The 13,958-nt window shown below is 42.8% G+C and overlaps 1 protein-coding gene across 5 annotated transcripts in view; it reads right to left on the reverse strand.

Moving 5' to 3' along the window:
- The window catches only part of MAF (MAF bZIP transcription factor), a 185,663-nt gene that overhangs the window by 136,203 nt on the left and 35,502 nt on the right, over window positions 1-13,958 (reverse strand). The window contains exon 3 of one of the 5 annotated variants that reach the window (XM_053953294.1): window positions 172-255. The exons of the other annotated variants lie outside the window; for them this stretch is intronic. The gene's annotated coding sequence lies outside the window, so the exon portion shown is untranslated. Of the gene's footprint in view, window positions 1-171; window positions 256-13,958 lie in introns of those variants that run through there. 5 annotated transcript variants of the gene reach the window in all.

Below are 13,958 nucleotides of genomic sequence, written 5' to 3' on the forward strand. Positions count from 1 at the left end.
CTTGATCTGAAGCTCCACAAATTCTTTCCATGGTTTTGGTACAGCACCTTATGTGCAGGGTGGAAGGGGAAGCTATTGAGTGTTGAATTACAGAGGGGAAAAACATCTCAAATTCCTTACTATTTATACTCACAACTTTCCCAAATCATTATACACAAATCTCCTAGCCTCAGCTGAACTGCTCACGGGTTACAGGGCCAAGAAAGAGGTGGAGCCTTCATGGCTCACTCTAAGCCTTTCAGAAACTTGAAGTTCCTAAAAAAAATGAAAACAATGAAATTAACCATACCAGGCAGAGAAAATTCAACCTCTGCAGTGCCCCACAAGAACAGAATTCATATACAAGACAGTAGGAGGTTGCTTTCATAACAGGGAGCATAGGTTGCTTACTTGTGAGAAGTTTTCTGGGACTACCTTCATTGTTAAGCTGAGGCTGACACTGGGTACAGAGAGACAGGAATTTGACAAAAGCATTGAGCGATTGGGGGTATTTGAGAAAAAAATCTATTCTGGTAGTCCAGACACTAGGCTGGGACTTGTTAAGTTGTGAACTTGTTAAATTCCGGCTCCACCAACGGCTTCCTGCATGACAAGAAACCAAGAGCCTATTTCTGCTGGTACAAATTCTCCTTGACTTTCAGAGACACCATGGCCTTCATGTGGCAGCTCCTCACCCGTAAAGCTTCTGAGGATCTGCTTCCCCTCCTGCACATGAGCTCCATCAAACACCCCTGGGATGTATCAGCAAACCAGGGGGCACAGAGGGGCTTCAACCTCACAGGACAGGTCCAAGTGCAAGCCCTGAGAGATTCATCTTTGCACAGTTCTTCTCCACCTCCTCACACAAGCCTGCTTTTGGGGTGGCTTAAAGCCTTATTTGAATTTTTAAATCCCTTTTGCCACTCTCACAACCAGTAGATGGGGGAGAAGTGGATGGTTTTCAGATTTAGTTTCCTTGTCATTATTTATGGTGCTTCCTTGTTTTGCCAAAGTTTCATTAATTGTTTTTAGCCCAAACAGTGAATTAAATTAAGGACACCCATTTCTACTTTTTTTTCTGGACTATTTTCACTTCATGGCTTTCAAGTTTTAGCAAGTGCTCTTATTTTTGGATTTTCAACATTGAACAGGGCAATAGAGACATTAAAGTAAGAAATATGCTAATTAGACTATATAATAAATGTAAAAGTTATGAGAACTCTCTAATCACATGAGATTTGGAGGCTCCCACCTCTACCCTAATTAAAAATCTCAGTCCTATATGATTTAGCATGAGGCTCACCAATACTGCTCACAAGTACCTCGTGCAAGAAAGAAGCACCCCATGGGCTCCTTCAGAGGGACAAATGGCATCTTCCATGAGCAATTTTAAGGTCCTAAACTGCAACCATTTTACAAGAAGGACCCAGGAAACTCCACCAACAGAAACAGAGATGTGGACTTCAGGACTGTATCTAGGTCCCTAGGAGGACACATGAGATCCTCAAGAGGATTGAAAGGAAACTCCCCATGGAGTGATTCAGTAGGGCAGTTTCTGTCCTCATATCTCTCTGAGGGAATTCCAGCAGGTAATGCACAGGTCCTACAGTCCAAACTCTTCACAGACTATCTGCTAACCAAAAAGTCTGCAGCCAAGAATAGTGCTGATGGCCAGGGAGATAGCTGCTCTCCCACCTTTTCCATGCAGGAGGGATGGACCTGAGCTCACAGCTTTGCTGCCATGCACAAGGTGCCAATGGAGCCAGCGGGGCTCAATGAAATGTGCAGCCATTGAACTCTGTTATGTTTATCCACACCCAAATGCTTTTAAACACGGACTGTTGAATTACCCAAAAAGCTCCTTAGCCAACACGTTCTCAGATTTCCAACTGATAGCCCTTAAAAATAGAGTTTTACCCCTGTTAAACAAGGAACTATAACTTTACTAGAGGTCTGGAGCCTTTTGCACTGAGCTTCGATCTACAGCAGTATTTCCCTGCTAGAAAAAAGCAGGCTGGAGTTGGTGACATAACACCAAATATACAGATGGGACCACACTATAATTAGCAAGGGAATGTCATTCCTGCCATCTTTGCTTCATTTGTAACTGCGCCTGTAAGCTCTGGGGAATGGTGTGCATTTCACACAGTCTGCACAAGAACGAGGATTGCCAACTGTCCCAGTTCTGGTGGGATACCCTTGGTCCTCTGACCCGAGACTTGCAGAGATGCCAGCAGTGCCGCTGGAGAGCCGTGCCCCTCGCCAGGCCACTGCCATGACCCCTGGTCCCAGGGCAGAGGGGAGGGATTTCTCTGCATGGAATCAACAACTCAGCTCCCTCCAAAACACCTCATGCTCCCATCCACAGGACCACTGCCCATTGCTCCTTGACAGGTTCCTTCACAAGAAACCAAAAACATCCTTTTTGCCCATCACCAAGCCAAACGAGCAGCCTGGGCCTAACAAGAGATGCCAATAACTCTGTTCCTCTCCACACTCAGGCTGCTCCCAGGAGGGAGAGGATTTATTCAGAGCAAATATGGGGATTTTCACTGGAGCTGTGCTTTTCAGCATCTAACACTATTTTTAAATCTCTCTATTTGTTCCAGTAAAACACCAAATCAATGTTTAAGGTTTTACTGCTTACTTTAAACATTCTGAATAATGTTAAGTCCAGTTGTCTTTTGAACACTTTTTCTTCCTCTGCAGGCACTTAGTTGAAAAACTTACTGTTGGCTTTGCTCTGTCTGTGCAGTCAGGTGAATTTGTCTGGTTTTTCACCAGGCTGCACAAACTGGTGAAATGAGCCAGGGGAGCAAACAAATCCATAATGTAACATGTTGCTTGTCTTATGCACAAAATTCAACTCAGCTTACTTGAGGAGGTCAATTCATCCTACTGAGTCCAAAGGGACCTTGCCTCTGAAGGTCTGAAAGCATGTTAGAAACATTAAGTTGTACAGATTTTTAACCTTAGGGATTTTAAACAGAACAGACCCCGTGATCATCTCATCAGAGTCTTCTTCATGACACATAAATAATTTGCCTGTGTATTTCTTGCACAAATGCTGAATTTTGATATAAAGTAGAGCACATTTTTCTGGTAAGGACTTTAGCCTTGATGAAAAACTTCGAATGATGCTCAAAACACCACATCCTTATGTAAGATTTCCTGGTTTTTTTCTTCTTCTGTCATGAAAAGTCCACCACCACAACTCCTCCCACAGTGCCACCATATCAACTGTAGAGGTGGGTAAACTGAGGCATGGAGGAGTCAGGACTTCCCCAAGGTTACAACAACATCCAAGTGTGGTTTCCCACTGTTATTCTTATTGAGGTTCCACTGAAAGGGCTGTCTGGTGTGAGCGGCCTGTCCTGCTGTCACCTTCCCTCTGCCTGTGTTGTGTCACTGCTCCCTGCTCAGCCCCAGGTGAGGGAGGCACCCCAGTGCCCCCAGCACCCACCTGCACCCCCAGGCTGTGCTCCCGGAGCCCCTGAGTCCTGCCCCGTTTGTGACAGAGGAATCAGGCAGCTCCTGCTGTGAGCTGGAGCCAGAGTCCAGGAGTCAGGAGACCTGGGGTCTGCTCACAGCTCTGCCACTGAATTTTTGCAGATCTGTAGGGAAATCACTTATTTCCCCGGGATTTCCCCATAAATTTGACAGAGTGCCTTGAGATTCCCCAAGGAAAGGCACTGTTCAAGTACAAAGCTTAATTATGATTGTTATAGTATAGTCATGCCACTAATTCCCACTAAGAACTGCAAATCGCTCCCATTCCACTCCTCCATCCCCCATGCTTGTCAGTGCTGGTGGACAATTAATTCCTCAAAAAGGAATATATTAAACACATGTGAAATCTTTTTTATTCACAGGACATCTCTGAGCAGATTGCAGTTCTCTTCAAACATATTTGTGATTTGAATGCGTCAAGTGATGTATTTCCACATTTTTTTTTAACAGCTTGACAGAATTTATTCAAAATTCAAGTTGTGACTGGCCAAATAAATCTTGCAACATCCTTTATATGCCTGTGATCAGCCAAATTCTTCTGCCATGTAGAAATTTAAAATTCATTTTCTATAAAGCTTGCATAGTTGTCTTTAGAAATCGTATTGAATGAGTTGCTTTCCCCCCCAACCCAGTTAAATTTAGTCATTTTGAAATCCACAGGAAGCAAGCTCAGGAGGAGTTTAAAAGGCTGAGGTGAGTTCATTGAAAACCTCAAATGAATTAAAATACATTGAAAATACCTTGCATTTTTGCTCTGCAATAAACTAAGGCTGCCACAAGAAATGCATCAGCCTCTCCCAGCCAGGCTGAGCCACAACTGCTGTGACTTTTCTTAAGCCAAGGGGTTAATGAAACCCCTGCCACAAGGGTTAAAGGATAAATTCAGCTCTATGGCCATTGCTTAGGGAACGGTTGAAGGGCAGTTCAATATCCCTCCTACGAAAATCAACCCCTCAGCTCTCAGTCTTGCAACCTGAACAAGGAACTCTGAGATCTATTTGTGTAATATTAGACCTGAAAAAAATTACAAGTTGTGATGAAATTAAAGACATCCAAATTTTTAGCCATTCTCTGCTGATAAAGGCTCTATTATTACCATTTACAAAGGGGAAACACAGCCAATTATAAGCTACTTCTGGCACATGCCAGGCCTCAAGTAGAAGATAAGCCAACACAGCAGAGCTTGCAGCTGGAAGCCCAGAAACGTGAAAATGAGCTGACTCATGGAAATATCCTCATATAAAATATCGGTTGGTTATTTTTCTCTGCCTCCTTTCTGTGTGTCTTAGGAATGATATATGAATTGCCTTATTTACTTTGTCCCATAAAACTTACATTTTTTTATTAATGTGCTGCCAGCTCCAAGAGCAGTCGGTGTGGGAGCAGATGGAGGGAGGGAAGCAGGGGGGAGAACTGCTCTTTTGGGGCACAGCATGGGAAAGGTCCCCTGCAACACTGCAGGTCCAAAAGCACAGTGGCCAATTTTCACTGAGTTTTGTCCTGCTCCCAGAAAGCAAACCAACTCCTAATTCTGCCCTGATTTCGCCAAAAACTGAGAGGCTGCCTGCACTGACATTACACTGGGGAGAATTAGTGCAAAATAAAGTTATGCTCCTACCTGAAATCAAATCGTGAGCAAAAGTGATTTCCTCTGGTTTTGCCCAGTGCTCCCCATCCCAAAGTTCAGCCCCAGCAGCAAACCTCATGCCCAGCTCTTCCAGCCCTGCTGTTCCCCAGCTGCCAGGGGTTGTCACTGGCCATGGGCTGCCATCAGCAGAGATAATGACTGAACTTACCTGCCTGGCACACCAATGTGGAGCTTTTCCCTGCACTCACCCCAATTTCCATGAGGAAATGTAACCTTTGAGATGGCTGTCCCCTTTCAAGCCCACTTGGAAAGCATTCACATGTTGTTAGGAGAGGCCTGGGTCCAGGTGGGTGGGTGGTGGGATGCTATATGCCTCATTTCCTTAGGAAATGAGGTTAAACAACCCTGCCCTCCCCCGTTCTACTGCACTATTGAATTAAGAATGGTGAATTCTCATTATGAATATAATTAAAAGCAACAGCCTCATCTAACAATCTATTTTTATCCGTTCCTCACCTAGACGAGCAGCAGAAGAAATTAAAATCTGAAGGGAAGAACCACAGTCGGGTAGAGTTTTGCTCTCCACTGGATGTAACTGTGTTGAAACACAATTTCAGTAACACAACCTTCCTTAGAAACTACTGTCCAAAAAAGATGTGCTTTGGATGCTTTGTTTTTCCTGGGAAACCCATGTTTAACAACTGCAAGGGCACAGATTGGGAAGATATTTTCATTTTATGAGGGAAGAAGGCATGAGCTTTGCAGCATTTCTTGCACCAGCTGCCGGCCCCTGTGGCGGCAGGGTAGGTAATTAAAAAGGACATCGTGTAACAGATAAATGCAGGATAGTAAGTAGTCATTACTTGATATATAGTATATCATCTATTATTAGAGGCTAATAATTCTCTAACCTATTCATGTTAGTCTTTTGTCCGAGGAGCTGGCTGCTTGGCACACTCTAAATTTCTCAACATAAAATTTACTCGATGTTACAGCTCATATCTAATCCCAAATTTCTGTGCATTTCACTGCAGTATATCATGTAGTGAGCTAAAAGCTCAGCACTAAATCCTTTGCAAAAGGAAGAATGAGCCAACAAAACTCCATGTTTTCACTTTCCTGCCAGAAAAAAAAAAAAAAAAAATGGTACTTTGAATATTTTTCTTGGTTGTAATTTTATTTCCTCCTTTTGAATGCTGCAATTCTAGACATGCTCAGCTGTACTTTACACAGCACTCAATAATGCACTTTTTTCCTGATATTTTTATATTTGTGGAAATAACCTACATTTTAAATACATTTCTACACACATTTAAATACATTTTTTTAAAATGCATTCTAAAGGGAACCAAAGGAAGTGCTATTGTGTTTAATCACAAGGAGCAAAATCCTCAAGTCATGTAAATCACCATTTCACAATCTGCTCCGCAGTATCCTAATTTGGAAAGTGCATCACAGCAAACCAAGCTGAATTTATAAAGCATTCTTTGCACGTTCAAAACATTCATGTAACTTAAGAGTGTCAATCCCCATCAGCTGTCCTAGATCACTTCAAGAAATAGAAGCAGAATTTATTTATTTGGAACTTAATTTCTTTTCTTCTAACTACAGATGCTTATTGCTCTTTTTAATTTTATTTTATTTCACTTTCTTTCATTTTAGTTCCTTTAACTTTCTTTTACTTTCCTTTCCTTGCTTTTATTTTGCTTTCTTTTGCTTTATTTTATTTTTATTTTTATTTCTAAAGCCCAGTCTAAAAACTTAACTTACACTATAAAAAAAGCCAAACCACCACAAAGTACCCAATTACAGCATCTCCAGAAGGTTTAGAAGCCAGAACAGCACTGATAAAAAAAGCCACATGGGACGAAGCAATAATGCTGTGCTCGCCCGCAGGATCTCTGCTGATGAGCAGCTCTACAAGGACTCCACTGATAAGGGCTCACAGCGAGAAACTCTAGTAGCTGCACCAAAAATGACACCGGATCTCTGCTCCTGTCTTCCAAATTGTTTTCCAGCGCAGCTCTCTCCTGGGAGATGGAAAACACTTGCTGCAGGTTATCAAAACCTCACACTTTCCGTTTGCCTGGCCCTGCCACCAGCCAAGAGCTGGAGATGCAGCAGGAGGACAAAGTCTGCAAACTGCCAGGAGAGGCTGGAGCAGACCTTGGGAGAGGAGCAATGGGACCCTCCCAGCAGCTTCACATGCAAATCGCTCCAAAGAGCTCTGGATTACGGCTGGACCCAACTCCAGATTAAAATGAGAGTTAAGTAGTGGAGTTAGGAACAGAGACAGATGGGGAAAATACTCCCCTAGGGGTTAGGAAGCATGTGGCATTCAAAATGTGTGATATAATTTTTATGTTGTTTGCCTTGTTTGGTTATCCTTCATAGAAAAGCAGTATTTTGTCCACCAAAGGCTACTAAAACCTACGTGCATTTTTGCAGTGCTGTGCTGCTCGCTTTTTGTCTGTGAGCCACATGGCATCTGTGCTCATTTGAATCCCATTCCCCATAGTTTTGCCTGGAATTGGCACCAGCCTCCCTCTCCTATAGAGGGATTCTGTATGCTGTACTATAGCTGTTATACTCCACCCCAGAGATTGCTGCAGTTCAGCTCAGCAAGATTTACTTTCATGCTCCCTGTAAGAGTACAAGCATTTGGGGTCCTTTCTGTGTTTTAGAGGGGGAATAAACACCCTTTGTTAGGACTCAGAGCAGAAATACAAAGGGTCCCATGTCGAGAGGCTCTGCCCTGGCTCTTGGAAAGATGCAGGGAAGGTTGAGCACAGGAGAGTGACTGGCTCGGCCAGAGCACGCAGCACTAATGCAATTACAAAAGGCTCATATCTAGAAAGGAAAAGTTTGTGCTGATATTAAAGCGATAGCAAAGGAGGAAAAAGCCCTCTCAAGTATGTTGAAAACACTTGACCCACTTCTATGTAAACTGACAACCCCTTGCTTTTTCCCTAAGATTAGCAGCCTCCACCCCACCTCGCTTGCAGTCTCCGAGGACTTTTAGTAACTTTCTCGCTGGTGTGTTTAGGGGATGGGAAATATTTTCCTATGGCTCAAATCTCTGTTAGACCAACTGAATTAAGAGAAAAAAAAAAATATTTCACTTTCTAACAGATGCACGAGTGCACCTTGGGATGAATGTGTTACGGAGTCCAAGTTAATGCCACCTGCCTCCCAATTACATTTGCTGCATTGTCCCTTGTGGTGTGCACCTGTGACATGCTGGCACAGAGCGGGGACGACTGGAGTGTGCAGGCGTGGACCGAGCCACACAGGATTTTGTTTTGCAAAAGTCTCCCAGCAATTAGTGCCATGCTTTCTTAAAGTATAAGGGATATTCTGCAGCAGCTGACTTTCTTTCCTCCCCTCGATATGGTGAATTAACACAGAGAAATTGTTGTCTTGTAAAGGGGCAAAGCCGTGAAACTATAATTTAAAAAACTCTTCACCTTAGGATACCAAATGTCCAGCTGGCCAGGGAGCAATCTAACAAGGGAAAAGGTCATTTATGGGCTCCCTGCTACCTCTCCTCACATATACACCTAGTCAGCCAATTAACTACCTCCAGAAATAATTCCCATCAAATTTCAATATGATTTTTACAGCTGAAATAATAGAGAAATCCACAAGGCTGTGACTGTTTGCAGCAAGAATGATGAACAAAGGAAGGCTTCCAAGGTTTTAAGCTCATTATATTTGTTCCAGTATAACATACTGGGTTTTTTTTCTTCTTTCCCCTGGTAGTGTTACAGCTCTTTAAGTGGCTGAACAGCATCTGCACCAAAAGGACCACATGATGAGAAGCAGAAGCAAGGAGACATGGTATTATGCATATTGTAAGGGTACACTGAGCAATGCACTAGCAGTGACGTATGTACTGACAGGATTAATTTGACACTGGCAAGTGAAAACTTATTTTGTCATTAAGCTATCATAATTATACCATATCCAGAGCCACCGGATGCCCTAGCTGAGAACCCTACATATGCTGCCTTTGCAGTGAGAGGCTAATACAGAATTTTAACATCCATCTATTTTTGATGGGGTTGGTACAGGAGAACAGATTGGGACACTGATGGTTTGTAAGTACCCCACAACTACCTACGGGTAGTCAAGGTGACAGCGGCACTGGAAAATGGCTGAGGGGCATTTGCAGCCTCTTAATGGGGGTCCTGCTTCCCACAGCCTAAAAAGGCAAGAAGACTTCAACAGACTCTAAATCTTTTTGTAATGCAGCCTGGCTGAACACTGTTTCTGATTCATACGTTTTCAGCAAACAGGATATTTCCTTATAAAAAAAAGACATATAGGAAAAATGAAAACATGCAAGCTACATACAGGAAAAATGAGCTCTAGAAGCCAGAAAAAACATGCAGGTCTTTTGCATGTGACTAATATTCAGAAAAATCAGCCTTTTGTCTCTGCCCCCATTATTTATTTGGACTATTAGATATGCTTAAGAATGGAAAACCAGAAAGATACCAGGACAGAAGAGCTGCTGCTCTGTTAAGGATGTGATATTGCAATATTTATTGCTGCTGAGATAGGAAAAAACAATAGAGTATCCAAAAAAATCTTAAAGTTTACAGGGTTTAAGAACAGCAATTTTAGGTTACCTTGAGGTGACAATTTACAAACACAATCAAAATTGTGTAATAAGTTAAGTAAAAAAATTGGTTTCATTCTTAGTTCATAAACTCCCCTGTCAATGACAAAATATGCTATTAGTGGCCTCAGTACAATTGTGAAAATAGTCCTCAGTTGCAACTGAATGTGCTGGGTGTTGGGGTTTTTTCTTCAATGTTGTGTGTTGTTGAGTTAAAAATGACAAAGCCCTGGATTTCTTCGTTCTTGCAATCTATTCTTTTCCCCTGACTTCCTGTTTTCATGAAATTTTAATCAGGCATTTAAAATAAATAGCTATGCAGAGCCTCTATGCCTCTTTGAATGCTTGGGATGGATGTTTTGGGTAAAGTGATAGTCCAGAGACCTTGAGAGCATTTAATCCCATTCTAACTTGGCAAGACAACAGAAAATTAAACCACTGAACTCTTCACTTCTAGCAGCTCTGGAGAGATTTTGGGGGAAGGATGTGGTAGATATTGCTGTGTGGGACAGGACAGTGAAATTACAGGTCCATCTCTGTTCTCCCTGCTATGAATACTGGCAGAAATCAGACCAGTTTAGAAGGTCAGCTCTCTAAAAAAGAAAATGTGCAGCCCCTCAGTGCACACCCTGCACCTGGACAGGCAGGAGCCTGCTTGGTGCTCACCCTTGCACGGCCTCAGCCTGCAGCAGTTGTGCAGTACCCACTACATGACAAAATCTGGGGCAGATAACACCAACGCAAAAAACGCCAGGAACCAGATTAGAGCAGAAAAGCACCTGGGAGGAGGACAGAGCCAGCCAGTGGGGATCTCACTGCCTCAAAAGAGTTTGTGGCTGACAGGATAAAAGCTCCAGATTTTAGGAAATCTTAGGAAAGCTCCTTGAATTTCAGGGTCAATGGTTCAGTTATTAATGAAGGTGACATGATTTGATATGAGGGTCAATGACCCCAGATCACAGCTAAGCCTGATCGCTGAGCCTTACACTAATTTAAACTTCTGTGGGATTTTTATTATCAGACATATTAAGAGGTAAGTGCTCCATGCTATAGACAATAAAATAACAATGTACAAGCGGGCCAACAAATTGTTACAGAGTCAAACCTCTCATCAGGGACGAGTCATCTTCGCCTGGTCATGATTTCCTGGGGAACTGTGTTTAAATTGGAGGCTTTTGAACACAGTCACATCTCTAGTTGCCTGTGTGTTTTGGAAACGTTTCACTTCTACTGGCATGGGGGTCAAGGTTTTTTGCCTGAACCAGGAGGAAGATAGAAGTGTTTACTCTGTAGTTGTATACACTGCTCAATTCTAATGAGGACGAATCAGTTGCCACCTCCAAAAAAAAGAAGTGAAAGCAACTAAATCACAAAGCAAACTTACAACAGCAATGTAGAAAAATGAGGGAGATGGAGCCACTTTAGAGATGTGAATGAAAGAAGGGGATTATGGAGTCCTTTTGAGGGGAGACATACTTGGCAGGGCTCACGAGATGGCACAAGTAGTATCTTCTGTTGAGAACAATTAAAAACTCCAGGATTTCATGCCTAATGAGTACTTCCCAATTTTGGGAGTCCCTTTACACTGAATTCTGCTTGACTCTTGTTTCACCCCACCTACTCCCCTCCCAGCCCCAGCAGCAGTGTTTTCTGCTCTTGCCATGTCTTTGAGCCTTGCTCGTAGGTGCAGGGAGCATCATTTACACAGTGGGGTACATCTTGCTTCTGTTCACCACTGTGAGCCATGGCAGAAATCCCCTCTGTGGCCAGCTCGCCAGCCTCTCCTTGGCATGGCCCCTGACTTTGACATATCAAAAATAGCAATGTGAAAACGAAATAGGAAATATTTTCATAGAAAAAATATTCAAAGCAAAGCAAAACAGAGCGACTCTTGGCTCCTTGTCCTTTAACATGCATATTCAATGTGCAGGAAGCTAGGAAGAGCTATTCATGGGGTTGGCTTCTTTTTGTTGGTTTAGGTTTGGGGGGAGGGGGAGCATTTTCAATGCATGCTGGATCCTTCACAAATTTTAATAAGTGGTTTCACAGTGATCCCTTACCCCCCTCTCCCCCCCACTTTTTTTTTTTTTTTTTTCTTTTTTAATTAAACAGTGTTTAATTTCTGCAAGGACATTTCACTTTAAAAGGAAGAAAGGGCTGCTCTATAAGAGCTGTGCAAAGCTTTTTCTAGTCATTTCCAACAATATATTTTGGAACTGTTCCCAGTAAACAGGCCAGATTAGCAGCCTTTGGTTCACATTTTACATTGTTCCTGAGATAGGGGAGCTCTGAATAGCAGACTCTGTCCATACTGTTTGGTTGCAATAAAGCTAATTCTATTCAGTATACTATAGCAGTATGATAGCACTTGTGTAGGATTTCCCTTCGCTTGCATATTTATAGGGTCTTGTAGAGCTCTGCTGTAGCTCAGTGCCAGCATGAAGAAATCAAGCTGTCAGTAGTTTCTATTTTTGTCCCTACCTATAGTTTCAGTAATGACAAGTGAGTGAGGCAACATATGCATTTCCCATCTACAGGAAAAAATTACTGTCTTCCTTCAGTGTCTTACATCTGTGCTACAACCTATTTTCCTAGGGCTTCAGATTATGTTAGCTGATAGTTAACATGTACAAGCACTGGTCAAGTGCAGTTGATTCACTGCATTAGTTGAACCACAAGAGAAAAAGTTCCAGCAATTCAAAATTCCTGGTGCTTTTCCTTTCTGCGCTTAAAAAGAGGAGAAAAAAATCCTTCCTGGGAAATAGCTGTTCTTGTATCACATCCTGGCTCCTATCACGCTTTGATCAGCACACACATTCAAGTAAATGAGGATTCTCCTCTTAAGATTAAGGGAGCTGCTGATTATATTTAATGTCCTCTTCTTGACCTCAGATGGTTAACTCATCACTGCAGCTTCTTGGGGAATTGTTTCAATGAGAGCAGATAACCCAAATCCAAGCCGTGGTCAGCAGCATGATACCACACTGCTTCATCAGAGCAAATGGAAGGGATCTGGGACCAGGAGCCAATGCTAACAGAGAGACAAGGTCTCCCAAAAGCTACTTAATTATTCAGGCAATGCCTGCATCGTTCACAATCTTCTCCCTTCTTGTAAATATTAATCCTGATTTACTAATGCTCCAACCCCACCAGGGCATGGCCATCCAAGAATGCTGCCAAATCCAGGCCAAAATTTGGGAAATGCTTCTTGCGAGCCCCAGCAGCTGGAAGACACTGACTCTGAAGGCAGTGCCAGGGACAGCAGGCACAGCTTTGGCTTGACAGCATCAAGGCATTTACAGCCTCTGACATGACTGCATCAGATCTTCAATGACAGCTAATAAAACAGAACTACACCCCACTGCTTTGAAAAGCAGCAACTCAGAACTCCTTCAGAGATTAGACTTATTTAAATAAGAGAAAGACACTGGGCTTTAACAAAAGCTCATAAGGAAAATAGCTTGGCAAGTTTGATAACAAGGAAAACACTTTTTTTCATATTCTTTCTTCTTCCTCCCAGCTCTGTCCTCTCCTTGCCTTCCCCATAGCCTAGAAAATCAGATATTTATCCTGCACTTAGTGCCTGAAGGGGCATGTGCTCACCTCAAAGTTCAACACTTATCCATGCTGCTTCTCCACCTAAAGTGACAATTTTTGGTACCATTCTGGGGCTTCAACACACCACAAGGAACAGGCAGAATTAAGATAGGAGGGCAGAGAGGCAGGGGACAAAGTAAGAACTGTTGGACTGGGTTGTAAATAAAAAGCAGTCAAAATATGTTAAAAAATACAAGGCAGAGCTATAAATCCCTTTCTCCCGTGTGAGCCAAGCTACTGTGTTACAGAGCTGGAGGGGCTGTGAGACTTTCCGTTACTTTATAGTCCATGACGATCACCCTCTTGCAGTGCCACAGTATAACAAGCAAATGTCCCGACTCCCAGGAAGCCACTCATAAAAAGAGGCACTACAGCCTCTTACAATCCTCCAAATAGGAGAAGCAGAAAGAAAGGATTCTCGGTCGTCTCCCCCCACTCCCCACCATAAACTTGTACTTATTTTGCTAATTTTGTTTTAATTGTATGCTGCAGCAGAGGATGTTATAAGCTGGGGAGAAGGAGAGGAAGAGGAAGAGAAGGAGGGAGCCTGAAGCCAGGGAGTCTTCTTGCTTGTTAATACACAGGCAAAATGATATGCACATATACAGCTCCAAAAGCTACCATGGGGAGGGAAGGAACACAAAGGAGCCATTTATTGCC

Source organism: Vidua chalybeata, chromosome 11, assembly GCF_026979565.1.
Source record: "Vidua chalybeata isolate OUT-0048 chromosome 11, bVidCha1 merged haplotype, whole genome shotgun sequence".
Classification (NCBI taxonomy): domain Eukaryota; kingdom Metazoa; phylum Chordata; class Aves; order Passeriformes; family Viduidae; genus Vidua; species Vidua chalybeata.